Source organism: Pelobates fuscus, chromosome 6, assembly GCF_036172605.1.
Source record: "Pelobates fuscus isolate aPelFus1 chromosome 6, aPelFus1.pri, whole genome shotgun sequence".
Lineage (NCBI taxonomy): Eukaryota > Metazoa > Chordata > Amphibia > Anura > Pelobatidae > Pelobates > Pelobates fuscus.
This window is the reverse complement of record NC_086322.1, coordinates 7,449,776-7,466,651: the sequence shown is the minus strand read 5'-3', so window position 1 is coordinate 7,466,651 and position 16,876 is coordinate 7,449,776. Positions and strand designations below refer to the sequence as shown.

Here is a 16,876-nt window from a genome sequence, read left to right as displayed (position 1 = left end):
CTGGTTCCATAACTTGAATCCACAGTCGAACGTAACGACTGCCTTGAATTTACCTTTACAGTTTTATTCATCGATACATTCAGGCGTGTACTGGAAGGAATTTGATTCAAACCTACCCTCTCCATCACATATTTGCACAAGTCTAAGTATGAATAAAAATAGAATTCCGTATGTCAAAACATATATTTTTTCCCCTTTGTTTGTTGTTAACAAAGATTTTGCAGTCTTAAGAAAGACTTTGCAGTCTTAAAAGCGTCATCTGAGCAGTTAGGACTTGCATTAATGACTTACGATAAACCATTGATTTTAAATGGTTGATAATGAAAACGACACATTTTTTATGATTTCTCTCATACATTTCTAAGTAAAAGCTAAACGAGTATTAATATAAGATGTTAGCTTTGAAAGGTGATATCAGAAGCACCAGGAAATATATATATTGATGGTGGCATGCCAACATCTTCTCTTTGGAGCACTTGAAGGGTTTTGCTATAAGTGATTTTTGCTGACTATATTAAACACAGTTCGAAGCTACGTGTTTCAAAAGAAAAAACACCAAATGCTTGGGCTCGTCCGGGATTTGAACCCGGGACCTCTCACACCCTAAGCGAGAATCATACCCCTAGACCAACGAGCCATTACATTAGTTGGGTTTTAGGAAAAAAATTGCCAGACTAACGCGCCAGACAGCGTTTGTGTTCTCAAAATAGAAACAAAGTTTTCGTTTTGAAGTGAGGATTTTAAAATTCCTCAATAGGATCTGTTTTTCCAATATCATTTTCATTGTATGGGTGAATTAACAGTTGAGGTTTATGTACGATGGTGATAAATCATATTGACTGTTGTCAAAGTTGAGTCTGCTTCTGGTCAAATTGCTGGGGAAGACTTAAAATGTCCATTCATTTCTTAATTGTTTATGAGGGCTTTGTTGGTTTAGGAGAAATTTGTGGTTCTAATATATGTTGGAAAAGCACATGAAGGATTTAACTTTCTTTCTCATATTCTGCATGCTATCACCATGTTGAAAATAAAGTAAAGATGTGCAGAGGAGAAATTAATTATAAATAGTCTTGTGAAAAATAATGTTTGGGGAGGTTGGCCTGGTTCCATAACTTGAATCCACAGTCGAACGTAACGACTGCCTTGAATTTACCTTTACAGTTTTATTCATCGATACATTCAGGCGTGTACTGGAAGGAATTTGATTCAAACCTACCCTCTCCATCACATATTTGCACAAGTCTAAGTATGAATAAAAATAGAATTCCGTATGTCAAAACATGTATTTTTTCCCCTTTGTTTGTTGTTAACAAAGATTTTGCGGTCTTAAGAAAGACTTTGCAGTCTTAACCCCTTAAGGACCAAACTTCTGGAATAAAAGGGGATCATGACGTGTCAGACATGTCATGTGTCCTTAAGGGGTTAAAAGCGTCATCTGAGCAGTTAGGACTTGCATTAATGACTTACGATAAACCATTGATTTTAAATGGTTGATAATGAAAACGACACATTTTTTATGATTTCTCTCATACATTTCTAAGTAAAAGCTAAACGAGTATTAATATAAGATGTTAGCTTTGAAAGGTGATATCAGAAGCACCAGGAAATATATATATTGATGGTGGCATGCCAACATCTTCTCTTTGGAGCACTTGAAGGGTTTTGCTATAAGTGATTTTTGCTGACTATATTAAACACAGTTCGAAGCTACGTGTTTCAAAAGAAAAAACACCAAATGCTTGGGCTCGTCCGGGATTTGAACCCGGGACCTCTCGCACCCTAAGCGAGAATCATACCCCTAGACCAACGAGCCATTACATTAGTTGGGTTTTAGGAAAAAAATTGCCAGACTAACGCGCCAGACAGCGTTTGTGTTCTCAAAATAGAAACAAAGTTTTCGTTTTGAAGTGAGGATTTTAAAATTCCTCAATAGGATCTGTTTTTCCAATATCATTTTCATTGTATGGGTGAATTAACAGTTGAGGTTTATGTACAATGGTGATAAATCATATTGACTGTTGTCAAAGTTGAGTCTGCTTCTGGTCAAATTGCTGGGGAAACTTAAAATGTCCATTCATTTCTTAATTGTTTATGAGGGCTTTGTTGGTTTAGGAGAAATTTGTGGTTCTAATATATGTTGGAAAAGCACATGAAGGATTTAACTTTCTTTCTCATATTCTGCATGCTATCACCATGTTGAAAATAAAGTAAAGATGTGCAGAGGAGAAATTAATTATAAATAGTCTTGTGCAAAATAATGTTTGGGGAGGTTGGCCTGGTTCCATAACTTGAATCCACAGTCGAACGTAACGACTGCCTTGAATTTACCTTTACAGTTTTATTCATCGATACATTCAGGCGTGTACTGGAAGGAATTTGATTCAAACCTACCCTCTCCATCACATATTTGCACAAGTCTAAGTATGAATAAAAATAGAATTCCGTATGTCAAAACATGTATTTTTTCCCCTTTGTTTGTTGTTAACAAAGATTTTGCAGTCTTAAGAAAGACTTTGCAGTCTTAAAAGCGTCATCGGAGCAGTTAGGACTTGCATTAATGACTTACGATAAACCATTGATTTTAAATGGTTGATAATGAAAACGACACATTTTTTATGATTTCTCTCATACATTTCTAAGTAAAAGCTAAACGAGTATTAATATAAGATGTTAGCTTTGAAAGGTGATATCAGAAGCACCAGGAAATATATATATTGATGGTGGCATGCCAACATCTTCTCTTTGGAGCACTTGAAGGGTTTTGCTATAAGTGATTTTTGCTGACTATATTAAACACAGTTCGAAGCTACGTGTTTCAAAAGAAAAAACACCAAATGCTTGGGCTCGTCCGGGATTTGAACCCGGGACCTCTCGCACCCTAAGCGAGAATCATACCCCTAGACCAACGAGCCATTACATTAGTTGGGTTTTAGGAAAAAAATTGCCAGACTAACGCGCCAGACAGCGTTTGTGTTCTCAAAATAGAAACAAAGTTTTCGTTTTGAAGTGAGGATTTTAAAATTCCTCAATAGGATCTGTTTTTCCAATATCATTTTCATTGTATGGGTGAATTAACAGTTGAGGTTTATGTACAATGGTGATAAATCATATTGACTGTTGTCAAAGTTGAGTCTGCTTCTGGTCAAATTGCTGGGGAAACTTAAAATGTCCATTCATTTCTTAATTGTTTATGAGGGCTTTGTTGGTTTAGGAGAAATTTGTGGTTCTAATATATGTTGGAAAAGCACATGAAGGATTTAACTTTCTTTCTCATATTCTGCATGCTATCACCATGTTGAAAATAAAGTAAAGATGTGCAGAGGAGAAATTAATTATAAATAGTCTTGTGCAAAATAATGTTTGGGGAGGTTGGCCTGGTTCCATAACTTGAATCCACAGTCGAACGTAACGACTGCCTTGAATTTACCTTTACAGTTTTATTCATCGATACATTCAGGCGTGTACTGGAAGGAATTTGATTCAAACCTACCCTCTCCATCACATATTTGCACAAGTCTAAGTATGAATAAAAATAGAATTCCGTATGTCAAAACATGTATTTTTTCCCCTTTGTTTGTTGTTAACAAAGATTTTGCAGTCTTAAGAAAGACTTTGCAGTCTTAAAAGCGTCATCTGAGCAGTTAGGACTTGCATTAATGACTTACGATAAACCATTGATTTTAAATGGTTGATAATGAAAACGACACATTTTTTATGATTTCTCTCATACATTTCTAAGTAAAAGCTAAACGAGTATTAATATAAGATGTTAGCTTTGAAAGGTGATATCAGAAGCACCAGGAAATATATATATTGATGGTGGCATGCCAACATCTTCTCTTTGGAGCACTTGAAGGGTTTTGCTATAAGTGATTTTTGCTGACTATATTAAACACAGTTCGAAGCTACGTGTTTCAAAAGAAAAAACACCAAATGCTTGGGCTCGTCCAGGATTTGAACCCGGGACCTCTCGCACCCTAAGCGAGAATCATACCCCTAGACCAACGAGCCATTACATTAGTTGGGTTTTAGGAAAAAAATTGCCAGACTAACGCGCCAGACAGCGTTTGTGTTCTCAAAATAGAAACAAAGTTTTCGTTTTGAAGTGAGGATTTAAAAATTCCTCAATAGGATCTGTTTTTCCAATATCATTTTCATTGTATGGGTGAATTAACAGTTGAGGTTTATGTACGATGGTGATAAATCATATTGACTGTTGTCAAAGTTGAGTCTGCTTCTGGTCAAATTGCTGGGGAAGACTTAAAATGTCCATTCATTTCTTAATTGTTTATGAGGGCTTTGTTGGTTTAGGAGAAATTTGTGGTTCTAATATATGTTGGAAAAGCACATGAAGGATTTAACTTTCTTTCTCATATTCTGCATGCTATCACCATGTTGAAAATAAAGTAAAGATGTGCAGAGGAGAAATTAATTATAAATAGTCTTGTGCAAAATAATGTTTGGGGAGGTTGACCTGGTTCCATAACTTGAATCCACAGTCGAACGTAATGACTGCCTTGAATTTACCTTTACAGTTTTATTCATCGATACATTCAGGCGTGTACTTGAAGGAATTTGATTCAAACCTACCCTCTCCATCACATATTTGCACGAGTCTAAGTATGAATAAAAATAGAATTCCGTATGTCAAAACATGTATTTTTTCCCGTTTGTTGTTAACAAAGATTTTGCAGTCTTAAGAAAGACTTTGCAGTCTTAACCCCTTAAGGACCAAACTTCTGGAATAAAAGGGGATCATGACGTGTCAGACATGTCATGTGTCCTTAAGGGGTTAAAAGCGTCATCTGAGCAGTTAGGACTTGCATTAATGACTTACGATAAACCATTGATTTTAAATGGTTGATAATGAAAACGACACATTTTTTATGATTTCTCTCATACATTTCTAAGTAAAAGCTAAACGAGTATTAATATAAGATGTTAGCTTTGAAAGGTGATATCAGAAGCACCAGGAAATATATATATTGATGGTGGCATGCCAACATCTTCTCTTTGGAGCACTTGAAGGGTTTTGCTATAAGTGATTTTTGCTGACTATATTAAACACAGTTCGAAGCTACGTGTTTCAAAAGAAAAAACACCAAATGCTTGGGCTCGTCCAGGATTTGAACCCGGGACCTCTCGCACCCTAAGCGAGAATCATACCCCTAGACCAACGAGCCATTACATTAGTTGGGTTTTAGGAAAAAAATTGCCAGACTAACGCGCCAGACAGCGTTTGTGTTCTCAAAATAGAAACAAAGTTTTCGTTTTGAAGTGAGGATTTAAAAATTCCTCAATAGGATCTGTTTTTCCAATATCATTTTCATTGTATGGGTGAATTAACAGTTGAGGTTTATGTACGATGGTGATAAATCATATTGACTGTTGTCAAAGTTGAGTCTGCTTCTGGTCAAATTGCTGGGGAAGACTTAAAATGTCCATTCATTTCTTAATTGTTTATGAGGGCTTTGTTGGTTTAGGAGAAATTTGTGGTTCTAATATATGTTGGAAAAGCACATGAAGGATTTAACTTTCTTTCTCATATTCTGCATGCTATCACCATGTTGAAAATAAAGTAAAGATGTGCAGAGGAGAAATTAATTATAAATAGTCTTGTGCAAAATAATGTTTGGGGAGGTTGACCTGGTTCCATAACTTGAATCCACAGTCGAACGTAATGACTGCCTTGAATTTACCTTTACAGTTTTATTCATCGATACATTCAGGCGTGTACTTGAAGGAATTTGATTCAAACCTACCCTCTCCATCACATATTTGCACGAGTCTAAGTATGAATAAAAATAGAATTCCGTATGTCAAAACATGTATTTTTTCCCGTTTGTTGTTAACAAAGATTTTGCAGTCTTAAGAAAGACTTTGCAGTCTTAACCCCTTAAGGACCAAACTTCTGGAATAAAAGGGGATCATGACGTGTCAGACATGTCATGTGTCCTTAAGGGGTTAAAAGCGTCATCTGAGCAGTTAGGACTTGCATTAATGACTTACGATAAATCATTGATTTTAAATGGTTGATAATGAAAACGACACATTTTTTATGATTTCTCTCATACATTTCTAAGTAAAAGCTAAACGAGTATTAATATAAGATGTTAGCTTTGAAAGGTGATATCAGAAGCACCAGGAAATATATATATTGATGGTGGCATGCCAACATCTTCTCTTTGGAGCACTTGAAGGGTTTTGCTATAAGTGATTTTTGCTGACTATATTAAACACAGTTCGAAGCTACGTGTTTCAAAAGAAAAAACACCAAATGCTTGGGCTCGTCCGGGATTTGAACCCGGGACCTCTCGCACCCTAAGCGAGAATCATACCCCTAGACCAACGAGCCATTACATTAGTTGGGTTTTAGGAAAAAAATTGCCAGACTAACGCGCCAGACAGCGTTTGTGTTCTCAAAATAGAAACAAAGTTTTCGTTTTGAAGTGAGGATTTTAAAATTCCTCAATAGGATCTGTTTTTCCAATATCATTTTCATTGTATGGGTGAATTAACAGTTGAGGTTTATGTACGATGGTGATAAATCATATTGACTGTTGTCAAAGTTGAGTCTGCTTCTGGTCAAATTGCTGGGGAAGACTTAAAATGTCCATTCATTTCTTAATTGTTTATGAGGGCTTTGTTGGTTTAGGAGAAATTTGTGGTTCTAATATATGTTGGAAAAGCACATGAAGGATTTAACTTTCTTTCTCATATTCTGCATGCTATCACCATGTTGAAAATAAAGTAAAGATGTGCAGAGGAGAAATTAATTATAAATAGTCTTGTGCAAAATAATGTTTGGGGAGGTTGGCCTGGTTCCATAACTTGAATCCACAGTCGAACGTAACGACTGCCTTGAATTTACCTTTACAGTTTTATTCATCGATACATTCAGGCGTGTACTGGAAGGAATTTGATTCAAACCTACCCTCTCCATCACATATTTGCACAAGTCTAAGTATGAATAAAAATAGAATTCCGTATGTCAAAACATGTATTTTTTCCCCTTTGTTTGTTGTTAACAAAGATTTTGCAGTCTTAAGAAAGACTTTGCAGTCTTAAAAGCGTCATCTGAGCAGTTAGGACTTGCATTAATGACTTACGATAAACCATTGATTTTAAATGGTTGATAATGAAAACGACACATTTTTTATGATTTCTCTCATACATTTCTAAGTAAAAGCTAAACGAGTATTAATATAAGATGTTAGCTTTGAAAGGTGATATCAGAAGCACCAGGAAATATATATATTGATGGTGGCATGCCAACATCTTCTCTTTGGAGCACTTGAAGGGTTTTGCTATAAGTGATTTTTGCTGACTATATTAAACACAGTTCGAAGCTACGTGTTTCAAAAGAAAAAACACCAAATGCTTGGGCTCGTCCAGGATTTGAACCCGGGACCTCTCGCACCCTAAGCGAGAATCATACCCCTAGACCAACGAGCCATTACATTAGTTGGGTTTTAGGAAAAAAATTGCCAGACTAACGCGCCAGACAGCGTTTGTGTTCTCAAAATAGAAACAAAGTTTTCGTTTTGAAGTGAGGATTTAAAAATTCCTCAATAGGATCTGTTTTTCCAATATCATTTTCATTGTATGGGTGAATTAACAGTTGAGGTTTATGTACGATGGTGATAAATCATATTGACTGTTGTCAAAGTTGAGTCTGCTTCTGGTCAAATTGCTGGGGAAGACTTAAAATGTCCATTCATTTCTTAATTGTTTATGAGGGCTTTGTTGGTTTAGGAGAAATTTGTGGTTCTAATATATGTTGGAAAAGCACATGAAGGATTTAACTTTCTTTCTCATATTCTGCATGCTATCACCATGTTGAAAATAAAGTAAAGATGTGCAGAGGAGAAATTAATTATAAATAGTCTTGTGCAAAATAATGTTTGGGGAGGTTGACCTGGTTCCATAACTTGAATCCACAGTCGAACGTAATGACTGCCTTGAATTTACCTTTACAGTTTTATTCATCGATACATTCAGGCGTGTACTTGAAGGAATTTGATTCAAACCTACCCTCTCCATCACATATTTGCACGAGTCTAAGTATGAATAAAAATAGAATTCCGTATGTCAAAACATGTATTTTTTCCCGTTTGTTGTTAACAAAGATTTTGCAGTCTTAAGAAAGACTTTGCAGTCTTAACCCCTTAAGGACCAAACTTCTGGAATAAAAGGGGATCATGACGTGTCAGACATGTCATGTGTCCTTAAGGGGTTAAAAGCGTCATCTGAGCAGTTAGGACTTGCATTAATGACTTACGATAAATCATTGATTTTAAATGGTTGATAATGAAAACGACACATTTTTTATGATTTCTCTCATACATTTCTAAGTAAAAGCTAAACGAGTATTAATATAAGATGTTAGCTTTGAAAGGTGATATCAGAAGCACCAGGAAATATATATATTGATGGTGGCATGCCAACATCTTCTCTTTGGAGCACTTGAAGGGTTTTGCTATAAGTGATTTTTGCTGACTATATTAAACACAGTTCGAAGCTACGTGTTTCAAAAGAAAAAACACCAAATGCTTGGGCTCGTCCGGGATTTGAACCCGGGACCTCTCGCACCCTAAGCGAGAATCATACCCCTAGACCAACGAGCCATTACATTAGTTGGGTTTTAGGAAAAAAATTGCCAGACTAACGCGCCAGACAGCGTTTGTGTTCTCAAAATAGAAACAAAGTTTTCGTTTTGAAGTGAGGATTTTAAAATTCCTCAATAGGATCTGTTTTTCCAATATCATTTTCATTGTATGGGTGAATTAACAGTTGAGGTTTATGTACGATGGTGATAAATCATATTGACTGTTGTCAAAGTTGAGTCTGCTTCTGGTCAAATTGCTGGGGAAGACTTAAAATGTCCATTCATTTCTTAATTGTTTATGAGGGCTTTGTTGGTTTAGGAGAAATTTGTGGTTCTAATATATGTTGGAAAAGCACATGAAGGATTTAACTTTCTTTCTCATATTCTGCATGCTATCACCATGTTGAAAATAAAGTAAAGATGTGCAGAGGAGAAATTAATTATAAATAGTCTTGTGCAAAATAATGTTTGGGGAGGTTGGCCTGGTTCCATAACTTGAATCCACAGTCGAACGTAACGACTGCCTTGAATTTACCTTTACAGTTTTATTCATCGATACATTCAGGCGTGTACTGGAAGGAATTTGATTCAAACCTACCCTCTCCATCACATATTTGCACAAGTCTAAGTATGAATAAAAATAGAATTCCGTATGTCAAAACATATATTTTTTTCCCCTTTGTTTGTTGTTAACAAAGATTTTGCAGTCTTAAGAAAGACTTTGCAGTCTTAAAAGCGTCATCTGAGCAGTTAGGACTTGCATTAATGACTTACGATAAACCATTGATTTTAAATGGTTGATAATGAAAACGACACATTTTTTATGATTTCTCTCATACATTTCTAAGTAAAAGCTAAACGAGTATTAATATAAGATGTTAGCTTTGAAAGGTGATATCAGAAGCACCAGGAAATATATATATTGATGGTGGCATGCCAACATCTTCTCTTTGGAGCACTTGAAGGGTTTTGCCATAAGTGATTTTTGCTGACTATATTAAACACAGTTCGAAGCTACGTGTTTCAAAAGAAAAAACACCAAATGCTTGGGCTCGTCCAGGATTTGAACCCGGGACCTCTCGCACCCTAAGCGAGAATCATACCCCTAGACCAACGAGCCATTACATTAGTTGGGTTTTAGGAAAAAAATTGCCAGACTAACGCGCCAGACAGCGTTTGTGTTCTCAAAATAGAAACAAAGTTTTCGTTTTGAAGTGAGGATTTTAAAATTCCTCAATAGGATCTGTTTTTCCAATATCATTTTCATTGTATGGGTGAATTAACAGTTGAGGTTTATGTACAATGGTGATAAATCATATTGACTGTTGTCAAAGTTGAGTCTGCTTCTGGTCAAATTGCTGGGGAAACTTAAAATGTCCATTCATTTCTTAATTGTTTATGAGGGCTTTGTTGGTTTAGGAGAAATTTGTGGTTCTAATATATGTTGGAAAAGCACATGAAGGATTTAACTTTCTTTCTCATATTCTGCATGCTATCACCATGTTGAAAATAAAGTAAAGATGTGCAGAGGAGAAATTAATTATAAATAGTCTTGTGCAAAATAATGTTTGGGGAGGTTGGCCTGGTTCCATAACTTGAATCCACAGTCGAACGTAACGACTGCCTTGAATTTACCTTTACAGTTTTATTCATCGATACATTCAGGCGTGTACTGGAAGGAATTTGATTCAAACCTACCCTCTCCATCACATATTTGCACAAGTCTAAGTATGAATAAAAATAGAATTCCGTATGTCAAAACATGTATTTTTTCCCCTTTGTTTGTTGTTAACAAAGATTTTGCAGTCTTAAGAAAGACTTTGCAGTCTTAAAAGCGTCATCTGAGCAGTTAGGACTTGCATTAATGACTTACGATAAACCATTGATTTTAAATGGTTGATAATGAAAACGACACATTTTTTATGATTTCTCTCATACATTTCTAAGTAAAAGCTAAACGAGTATTAATATAAGATGTTAGCTTTGAAAGGTGATATCAGAAGCACCAGGAAATATATATATTGATGGTGGCATGCCAACATCTTCTCTTTGGAGCACTTGAAGGGTTTTGCTATAAGTGATTTTTGCTGACTATATTAAACACAGTTCGAAGCTACGTGTTTCAAAAGAAAAAACACCAAATGCTTGGGCTCGTCCAGGATTTGAACCCGGGACCTCTCGCACCCTAAGCGAGAATCATACCCCTAGACCAACGAGCCATTACATTAGTTGGGTTTTAGGAAAAAAATTGCCAGACTAACGCGCCAGACAGCGTTTGTGTTCTCAAAATAGAAACAAAGTTTTCGTTTTGAAGTGAGGATTTAAAAATTCCTCAATAGGATCTGTTTTTCCAATATCATTTTCATTGTATGGGTGAATTAACAGTTGAGGTTTATGTACGATGGTGATAAATCATATTGACTGTTGTCAAAGTTGAGTCTGCTTCTGGTCAAATTGCTGGGGAAGACTTAAAATGTCCATTCATTTCTTAATTGTTTATGAGGGCTTTGTTGGTTTAGGAGAAATTTGTGGTTCTAATATATGTTGGAAAAGCACATGAAGGATTTAACTTTCTTTCTCATATTCTGCATGCTATCACCATGTTGAAAATAAAGTAAAGATGTGCAGAGGAGAAATTAATTATAAATAGTCTTGTGCAAAATAATGTTTGGGGAGGTTGACCTGGTTCCATAACTTGAATCCACAGTCGAACGTAATGACTGCCTTGAATTTACCTTTACAGTTTTATTCATCGATACATTCAGGCGTGTACTTGAAGGAATTTGATTCAAACCTACCCTCTCCATCACATATTTGCACGAGTCTAAGTATGAATAAAAATAGAATTCCGTATGTCAAAACATGTATTTTTTCCCGTTTGTTGTTAACAAAGATTTTGCAGTCTTAAGAAAGACTTTGCAGTCTTAACCCCTTAAGGACCAAACTTCTGGAATAAAAGGGGATCATGACGTGTCAGACATGTCATGTGTCCTTAAGGGGTTAAAAGCGTCATCTGAGCAGTTAGGACTTGCATTAATGACTTACGATAAACCATTGATTTTAAATGGTTGATAATGAAAACGACACATTTTTTATGATTTCTCTCATACATTTCTAAGTAAAAGCTAAACGAGTATTAATATAAGATGTTAGCTTTGAAAGGTGATATCAGAAGCACCAGGAAATATATATATTGATGGTGGCATGCCAACATCTTCTCTTTGGAGCACTTGAAGGGTTTTGCTATAAGTGATTTTTGCTGACTATATTAAACACAGTTCGAAGCTACGTGTTTCAAAAGAAAAAACACCAAATGCTTGGGCTCGTCCAGGATTTGAACCCGGGACCTCTCGCACCCTAAGCGAGAATCATACCCCTAGACCAACGAGCCATTACATTAGTTGGGTTTTAGGAAAAAAATTGCCAGACTAACGCGCCAGACAGCGTTTGTGTTCTCAAAATAGAAACAAAGTTTTCGTTTTGAAGTGAGGATTTAAAAATTCCTCAATAGGATCTGTTTTTCCAATATCATTTTCATTGTATGGGTGAATTAACAGTTGAGGTTTATGTACGATGGTGATAAATCATATTGACTGTTGTCAAAGTTGAGTCTGCTTCTGGTCAAATTGCTGGGGAAGACTTAAAATGTCCATTCATTTCTTAATTGTTTATGAGGGCTTTGTTGGTTTAGGAGAAATTTGTGGTTCTAATATATGTTGGAAAAGCACATGAAGGATTTAACTTTCTTTCTCATATTCTGCATGCTATCACCATGTTGAAAATAAAGTAAAGATGTGCAGAGGAGAAATTAATTATAAATAGTCTTGTGCAAAATAATGTTTGGGGAGGTTGACCTGGTTCCATAACTTGAATCCACAGTCGAACGTAATGACTGCCTTGAATTTACCTTTACAGTTTTATTCATCGATACATTCAGGCGTGTACTTGAAGGAATTTGATTCAAACCTACCCTCTCCATCACATATTTGCACGAGTCTAAGTATGAATAAAAATAGAATTCCGTATGTCAAAACATGTATTTTTTCCCGTTTGTTGTTAACAAAGATTTTGCAGTCTTAAGAAAGACTTTGCAGTCTTAACCCCTTAAGGACCAAACTTCTGGAATAAAAGGGGATCATGACGTGTCAGACATGTCATGTGTCCTTAAGGGGTTAAAAGCGTCATCTGAGCAGTTAGGACTTGCATTAATGACTTACGATAAATCATTGATTTTAAATGGTTGATAATGAAAACGACACATTTTTTATGATTTCTCTCATACATTTCTAAGTAAAAGCTAAACGAGTATTAATATAAGATGTTAGCTTTGAAAGGTGATATCAGAAGCACCAGGAAATATATATATTGATGGTGGCATGCCAACATCTTCTCTTTGGAGCACTTGAAGGGTTTTGCTATAAGTGATTTTTGCTGACTATATTAAACACAGTTCGAAGCTACGTGTTTCAAAAGAAAAAACACCAAATGCTTGGGCTCGTCCGGGATTTGAACCCGGGACCTCTCGCACCCTAAGCGAGAATCATACCCCTAGACCAACGAGCCATTACATTAGTTGGGTTTTAGGAAAAAAATTGCCAGACTAACGCGCCAGACAGCGTTTGTGTTCTCAAAATAGAAACAAAGTTTTCGTTTTGAAGTGAGGATTTTAAAATTCCTCAATAGGATCTGTTTTTCCAATATCATTTTCATTGTATGGGTGAATTAACAGTTGAGGTTTATGTACGATGGTGATAAATCATATTGACTGTTGTCAAAGTTGAGTCTGCTTCTGGTCAAATTGCTGGGGAAGACTTAAAATGTCCATTCATTTCTTAATTGTTTATGAGGGCTTTGTTGGTTTAGGAGAAATTTGTGGTTCTAATATATGTTGGAAAAGCACATGAAGGATTTAACTTTCTTTCTCATATTCTGCATGCTATCACCATGTTGAAAATAAAGTAAAGATGTGCAGAGGAGAAATTAATTATAAATAGTCTTGTGCAAAATAATGTTTGGGGAGGTTGGCCTGGTTCCATAACTTGAATCCACAGTCGAACGTAACGACTGCCTTGAATTTACCTTTACAGTTTTATTCATCGATACATTCAGGCGTGTACTGGAAGGAATTTGATTCAAACCTACCCTCTCCATCACATATTTGCACAAGTCTAAGTATGAATAAAAATAGAATTCCGTATGTCAAAACATGTATTTTTTCCCCTTTGTTTGTTGTTAACAAAGATTTTGCAGTCTTAAGAAAGACTTTGCAGTCTTAAAAGCGTCATCTGAGCAGTTAGGACTTGCATTAATGACTTACGATAAACCATTGATTTTAAATGGTTGATAATGAAAACGACACATTTTTTATGATTTCTCTCATACATTTCTAAGTAAAAGCTAAACGAGTATTAATATAAGATGTTAGCTTTGAAAGGTGATATCAGAAGCACCAGGAAATATATATATTGATGGTGGCATGCCAACATCTTCTCTTTGGAGCACTTGAAGGGTTTTGCTATAAGTGATTTTTGCTGACTATATTAAACACAGTTCGAAGCTACGTGTTTCAAAAGAAAAAACACCAAATGCTTGGGCTCGTCCAGGATTTGAACCCGGGACCTCTCGCACCCTAAGCGAGAATCATACCCCTAGACCAACGAGCCATTACATTAGTTGGGTTTTAGGAAAAAAATTGCCAGACTAACGCGCCAGACAGCGTTTGTGTTCTCAAAATAGAAACAAAGTTTTCGTTTTGAAGTGAGGATTTAAAAATTCCTCAATAGGATCTGTTTTTCCAATATCATTTTCATTGTATGGGTGAATTAACAGTTGAGGTTTATGTACGATGGTGATAAATCATATTGACTGTTGTCAAAGTTGAGTCTGCTTCTGGTCAAATTGCTGGGGAAGACTTAAAATGTCCATTCATTTCTTAATTGTTTATGAGGGCTTTGTTGGTTTAGGAGAAATTTGTGGTTCTAATATATGTTGGAAAAGCACATGAAGGATTTAACTTTCTTTCTCATATTCTGCATGCTATCACCATGTTGAAAATAAAGTAAAGATGTGCAGAGGAGAAATTAATTATAAATAGTCTTGTGCAAAATAATGTTTGGGGAGGTTGACCTGGTTCCATAACTTGAATCCACAGTCGAACGTAATGACTGCCTTGAATTTACCTTTACAGTTTTATTCATCGATACATTCAGGCGTGTACTTGAAGGAATTTGATTCAAACCTACCCTCTCCATCACATATTTGCACGAGTCTAAGTATGAATAAAAATAGAATTCCGTATGTCAAAACATGTATTTTTTCCCGTTTGTTGTTAACAAAGATTTTGCAGTCTTAAGAAAGACTTTGCAGTCTTAACCCCTTAAGGACCAAACTTCTGGAATAAAAGGGGATCATGACGTGTCAGACATGTCATGTGTCCTTAAGGGGTTAAAAGCGTCATCTGAGCAGTTAGGACTTGCATTAATGACTTACGATAAATCATTGATTTTAAATGGTTGATAATGAAAACGACACATTTTTTATGATTTCTCTCATACATTTCTAAGTAAAAGCTAAACGAGTATTAATATAAGATGTTAGCTTTGAAAGGTGATATCAGAAGCACCAGGAAATATATATATTGATGGTGGCATGCCAACATCTTCTCTTTGGAGCACTTGAAGGGTTTTGCTATAAGTGATTTTTGCTGACTATATTAAACACAGTTCGAAGCTACGTGTTTCAAAAGAAAAAACACCAAATGCTTGGGCTCGTCCGGGATTTGAACCCGGGACCTCTCGCACCCTAAGCGAGAATCATACCCCTAGACCAACGAGCCATTACATTAGTTGGGTTTTAGGAAAAAAATTGCCAGACTAACGCGCCAGACAGCGTTTGTGTTCTCAAAATAGAAACAAAGTTTTCGTTTTGAAGTGAGGATTTTAAAATTCCTCAATAGGATCTGTTTTTCCAATATCATTTTCATTGTATGGGTGAATTAACAGTTGAGGTTTATGTACGATGGTGATAAATCATATTGACTGTTGTCAAAGTTGAGTCTGCTTCTGGTCAAATTGCTGGGGAAGACTTAAAATGTCCATTCATTTCTTAATTGTTTATGAGGGCTTTGTTGGTTTAGGAGAAATTTGTGGTTCTAATATATGTTGGAAAAGCACATGAAGGATTTAACTTTCTTTCTCATATTCTGCATGCTATCACCATGTTGAAAATAAAGTAAAGATGTGCAGAGGAGAAATTAATTATAAATAGTCTTGTGCAAAATAATGTTTGGGGAGGTTGGCCTGGTTCCATAACTTGAATCCACAGTCGAACGTAACGACTGCCTTGAATTTACCTTTACAGTTTTATTCATCGATACATTCAGGCGTGTACTGGAAGGAATTTGATTCAAACCTACCCTCTCCATCACATATTTGCACAAGTCTAAGTATGAATAAAAATAGAATTCCGTATGTCAAAACATATATTTTTTTCCCCTTTGTTTGTTGTTAACAAAGATTTTGCAGTCTTAAGAAAGACTTTGCAGTCTTAAAAGCGTCATCTGAGCAGTTAGGACTTGCATTAATGACTTACGATAAACCATTGATTTTAAATGGTTGATAATGAAAACGACACATTTTTTATGATTTCTCTCATACATTTCTAAGTAAAAGCTAAACGAGTATTAATATAAGATGTTAGCTTTGAAAGGTGATATCAGAAGCACCAGGAAATATATATATTGATGGTGGCATGCCAACATCTTCTCTTTGGAGCACTTGAAGGGTTTTGCCATAAGTGATTTTTGCTGACTATATTAAACACAGTTCGAAGCTACGTGTTTCAAAAGAAAAAACACCAAATGCTTGGGCTCGTCCAGGATTTGAACCCGGGACCTCTCGCACCCTAAGCGAGAATCATACCCCTAGACCAACGAGCCATTACATTAGTTGGGTTTTAGGAAAAAAATTGCCAGACTAACGCGCCAGACAGCGTTTGTGTTCTCAAAATAGAAACAAAGTTTTCGTTTTGAAGTGAGGATTTTAAAATTCCTCAATAGGATCTGTTTTTCCAATATAATTTTCATTGTATGGGTGAATTAACAGTTGAGGTTTATGTACGATGGTGATAAATCATATTGACTGTTGTCAAAGTTGAGTCTGCTTCTGGTCAAATTGCTGGGGAAGACTTAAAATGTCCATTCATTTCTTAATTGTTTATGAGGGCTTTGTTGGTTTAGGAGAAATTTGTGGTTCTAATATATGTTGGAAA

At 35.8% G+C, this 16,876-nt stretch overlaps 6 non-coding genes across 6 annotated transcripts; all 6 read right to left on the bottom strand.

Annotated features, from left to right (window-relative positions):
• Positions 1–1,741: 1,741 nt before the first annotated feature.
• TRNAP-AGG (transfer RNA proline (anticodon AGG)) lies at positions 1,742–1,813 on the bottom strand. Its single transcript has one exon. It is a non-coding gene; the product is annotated as a tRNA-Pro (tRNA).
• Positions 1,814–2,840: 1,027 nt separating this feature from the next.
• On the bottom strand, positions 2,841–2,912 carry TRNAP-AGG (transfer RNA proline (anticodon AGG)). The gene has a single exon. It is a non-coding gene; the product is annotated as a tRNA-Pro (tRNA).
• Positions 2,913–6,283: 3,371 nt separating this feature from the next.
• On the bottom strand, positions 6,284–6,355 carry TRNAP-AGG (transfer RNA proline (anticodon AGG)). Its single transcript has one exon. It is a non-coding gene; the product is annotated as a tRNA-Pro (tRNA).
• Positions 6,356–8,555: 2,200 nt separating this feature from the next.
• On the bottom strand, positions 8,556–8,627 carry TRNAP-AGG (transfer RNA proline (anticodon AGG)). The gene has a single exon. It is a non-coding gene; the product is annotated as a tRNA-Pro (tRNA).
• A 4,472-nt stretch (positions 8,628–13,099) lies between these two features.
• On the bottom strand, positions 13,100–13,171 carry TRNAP-AGG (transfer RNA proline (anticodon AGG)). The gene has a single exon. It is a non-coding gene; the product is annotated as a tRNA-Pro (tRNA).
• A 2,200-nt stretch (positions 13,172–15,371) lies between these two features.
• On the bottom strand, positions 15,372–15,443 carry TRNAP-AGG (transfer RNA proline (anticodon AGG)). Its single transcript has one exon. It is a non-coding gene; the product is annotated as a tRNA-Pro (tRNA).
• Between the last annotated feature and the right edge of the window lie 1,433 nt (positions 15,444–16,876).